Here is a 4,752-nt window from a genome sequence, read left to right on the forward strand (position 1 = left end):
TCTATCTATCTATCTATCTATCTATCTATCTATCTATCTATCTATCTATCTATCTATTTGTCTGACATCATTATTTTATGTCTTATGATTACTTATCCCCAATAAGGTCATCTTTGTTTCATTTGCATTTCAGTTTGAACATTGTTATCACCCATTGCATTTGGTTGACTTTTGCATTTCAGTACGTTATCAATTTATTATTTTTCCCCCCTTTTTGCAACTAAGACTAATGGGCCAGCCTCCACTTTATTGCAGTCCTGAGTTTCATGGGTACTGGGGATCCAAAACGTACCTTCCAGCATTGCTCGTTACAAGGTTAGGAGTGCTGAAGGGAAAGATCTACTTAGAGATAAATCTTATTTTTGGTCAATAACAAATTCGCTTGGTTGCAGAGGAGGCTTACAAATAAAACCAACGTGTCAGGCATGACCTGGGGGAAAATCCAGTATTTTCAGAAGGGAGGGTTCTATCAATCTATTCCTGTATCTAGAGTGCTGAAATACACATGGCACTATTTTAGTAGTCTCTCAGTAAAACCTAAACAGCATCCATCTCTTTTGCAATTTGAAGCTAGTTTTCAATATTTTACAGGAGGCTGCTAATATTTCTGCTGAAGCCACATGTTAAGTATTTTTTAGATTCTTTAATGTTTTCCAGTGAGATTGTTGAGCATATAAAAAACTTAGAATCATTGAGGTAAAGGTTTTGGATTACATACATCTCAACAGCAGTGTATCAAAGCTTCTACCTTGGCCTAACTATATCTCAGTGTTATTAAAAACAAACAAAGCAGGTGAGATTATTTGATGCTTAACCCATTTGTGTCTTATTTGGCAGACTACTAATATGTTAGTGCATTGCTGTGTCTTAATTATCACTTAAAGAAAAAAAAGATTACATTGGCGGCTTCTTAATGCTTTATTTGTGCTCAACTTCTAACCTCTATGTATTTTTATTTCCAGTTTTAAGTGATGCTTAAAACTTGACACATCAAAGAGAACAAGAGTATCTTTGATACTACATTAAGCCTACATAAGCCCTTTCCAACACTTTTTAAGCTAGACAAGTAATATAGAACTAATTTGATTAATTAAACATCCATCAATTGATCCATCGGTCAATCCATCGATCTTCGGCAGCTTCTGCTGCTTATCTTACCACGAGCTGGTGCCTATGGGAAAAAGGTGGGGTATACCATGGACAAAACAACACTTAGAGATTCAGCGATGCACACACACTCACACACCTAACAGCACCTTAGACAGCCAAATCCACCAAACAGTCATATTTTTGGACTGTAGGAGGAATCCAGACTATCCAGAAAGCCCGTGCATGAAAGAATGACTATACAAAGTCACACCTGGAGATTGGTATACTTCTGCAAACCCTATGCAGAAAGACCAAAGGCCAGCATTTAAACCCAGAACCTTCTTGCTGCAAGGCAACAGTGCTACAAGCTGTGCCTGCTATACAGTCCCCTATTAATGAAACATTCAGGTTCTTATTCTGAAAGTTCAGTTTGTCAACACTGATGAGGAGTTAATTTTGATAGTAAGAATTTATTGTATAAAGTTCAAAACTTACTTCTGTTGAAAATATAAAATGTAGTATTTTATTTTTAAGTGCAAATTTTAGCTTTATTATAAATAGATTCTTTGTTAATCACTGATGCAGACTTGTAAGCATTTTCTAGTAATAATCCAGCATGAATGAGTGTTTTATTTCTTTCTAAGTATTTTTTCAACATTTAATTTCGAAAGTCCAGCTTAACTAATATGTGTAGGATATTAGGTGTTTGCTCTCCAGTTATGGATATTGTGTTTACAGAATGTATCTAAAAAATCAATAAAAAAAAACAAAAACATTGAAAAAATGTATTTGCTAAAATCAACTGTGTGTGCTACAGGTTTATGTAAACCTGATGGTATTTCAGAGATTATACTGTTGTCGAGCATCAGTTATTGCTTTCTATTGCTAATACTCTCTGTGACCAGTTGTGCATTATTCCATTAGGTGATTGGTATCTATGGAGATGTTTCATGGAGAGCTTATGTAATTTTACTGTGTTATTGATGCACAGGGAATTGCCATAGGGAAAACAGCTTAAACATAAAAGGGTAGATTCATATAAGTGAGTCTTTTCTAAATAATAAATAAATATATATTGCTAGAATTTTTCCTTTGTACTTTACAGTAACAGATGCATTTATGCACTTATTTATGCAGCATGTCTATTTGTGTTAATATGGGATTTTTTTCTCTTTCCACAATCATACACACCAAAAATCATCAAACTATTTACTTTTTGATTGCTGGGATTTCACATCTATGTTTGGACTCAAAATATCTTGCCAATATATAATGTAAGCATATAGCCGATCATAACGTGAATATTAAGGGGAAAATGTGAATGAGGATGCTTGTGGACTAGGTTTTTAAATCATAATTTTAAAACAATAAGTACAGTAAAAATAGTAAATAAAATAAGAGTCACTTTGAAATTAACTTTAATTCAGATAAGTTGTGGGATAACTGAGAGGAAAAGTATGACACAATGAGAAAATTAAAATAAAAATGCAACAGCTGAAAAATAACGTTCCTATGCCTTTTAGGCTGCTACAAAATTCTTGATAATTTTAATGATAAAGCAGATGCATCATGTTGAAAGACAAGTTTTAAACACAGTTTAAGGTCTCAGTCAGTTAGAAACAACTCCTGTATCGTTCACATGACTTTCTTGAAACAACACACGCACCGATACAGTGTTTTACTCAATGGGCTCAACGCATGCACCGACGCATCAGTGTTGCTGCACCCATGACTACCAGATGAAGCTACTATGAGAAAAAGCAGAGAGAGCATAGCATTGAGATTGATTTAACTAATTCTAAAGAGTGGGAGAATAGAGATAGAATGAAGCAGAATGATGAAAAAGGGGTCCCTATGTCATCCAGCAGTCTGAACCTATAGCAGCATAACTATAGAGATAGTTCAGGATAACCTGAGCCGGTCTAACTATAAGCTTTATCAAAAAGAAAGGTTTTAGGCCTGCCCTTAACAGTAGACAGGCTGTCTGTCTTACAGTATGAACTCAAAATGGTTGTTGATTCCAATGGAGAGGAGCCTGATAACTAAAAGATCTGCCTCCCATTCTACTTTTAGAAATCCTAGGAACCACTAGTAAACCTGCAGATTGACAGAACAGTGCTCTGTTAGGAGTATGAGCAACAATCAGATCTCTGATGTAAGATGGAGCCTGGCCATTTACGACTTTATATGTGAATAGGAGGATTTTAAAGTGTATTCTGGATTTAGCAGGAAGACAATGAAGAGAAGCTAGGATACAGTAGGAGAGATATGATCTCTCTTTTCAATTTTCATCAGAACTTTGGATCAGCTGAAGGCTTTTAACTACAGTTTGTCTACTTAATTATAGTAAAAGTACAACAGTAGATAATGGGAAAAAAATACAGTTTTAGAGTACATTTCAAACTCAACATAAGGTAACTTAAAATGAGCAGAAAGTTTTTTGAGCAGAACATTATGCCTGCAGTAATATGGGGCTTTAGGTGAATTACCCAAGGGCCCTTTAGCTGTGTTTGTGATCTGTAACAACAGACACTTTGCAGTTGGTGGCTTACGCTTAAACTTAAGAGAATATCTTATTCTAATTCCTTAAAGTAGTTTATTAGCAGGCGCTATCTCTGCCTTTGGGCCGTCCCTGGAGTTCCTTACCCTATCATCTAGAGATGCCTTTATAATGCTGTCAAAAGGTCCCTAAATCCTAAACTCACAGTGCTGAAAGAATTGGAGTAAAAGCTGGTAGTTTTGCACTTGAGAGCAGGGAACACTGGAAAAGCAGCAGGTGGCTGTAGATATTACCGGCAACATCCTCATTCCAAATCCGAGCAGACATTTCTTGCACAGTTAATTTGGACATAAATTCTGCCAATGGCAATGCACAAACTGATAAATGAATCAAATATTGCAGCAATACTTTCTCTGGGGAGAGAGGAGAACATAGGTCCACCGAGGCGGGGAAAGGGTGGTTTTCAAATGAAGCTACTTGAAAATGTGTAATATTTTTTTGACAGGAAGTCCATCCAACTCCAGAGATAGGGACATCATTTTGTTTGACATTATGAATAATTTGTATACATTTTAGTAGGGGGAAATATTTACATCTTTGGGGAATATATGTGACATGTTTATCCTCTCATATACAAGTTGTGCAACTGCTGTATTTGTTTAAACAGGTATGAATATTTAAAATAGTGAAGCTGATGCAGAGAATTCCGGGTACGAAAGTACTCTCTGCAAAATATTCATTACCTATAAATAATTCAGATCTCATTTTGCCTTCCCCCTTTGACTCATCTTATCTGCGGCTTTACTGCTTTCTCATTGGGGATTTCATCCTCAGAGCAGACTGTCCTAAGACAAGTTTGTTAAGGATGCTTTGTAGATATAACTTAACTTAACAGAAGATATTTGCTGTGTGCTAATGTTATGTCATTCATACTGGTTCTGAACTCTTACAATATATCATCTGAAATGGTCAAGCAATGAGGCTACAGAATCAGACTACATCTTTAAGAAAGAGCATGGAACTATAGTTAATTTGTTTTCAAAACATGTCGCTAGTTTTGCACTATTTAATAACATCCATCCATCCATCCATCCATCCATCCATCCATCCATCCATCCATCCATCCATCCATCCATCCATCCATCCATCCATCCATCCATCCT

General features: G+C 35.8%; 1 pseudogene; it reads left to right on the forward strand.

Moving 5' to 3' along the window:
* LOC107086884 overlaps positions 1 to 4,752 on the forward strand; it is a 9,429-nt pseudogene that overhangs the window by 1,498 nt on the left and 3,179 nt on the right.

This window comes from Cyprinodon variegatus, unplaced genomic scaffold, assembly GCF_000732505.1.
Source record: "Cyprinodon variegatus isolate N-32 unplaced genomic scaffold, C_variegatus-1.0 Scaffold165, whole genome shotgun sequence".
Lineage (NCBI taxonomy): Eukaryota > Metazoa > Chordata > Actinopteri > Cyprinodontiformes > Cyprinodontidae > Cyprinodon > Cyprinodon variegatus.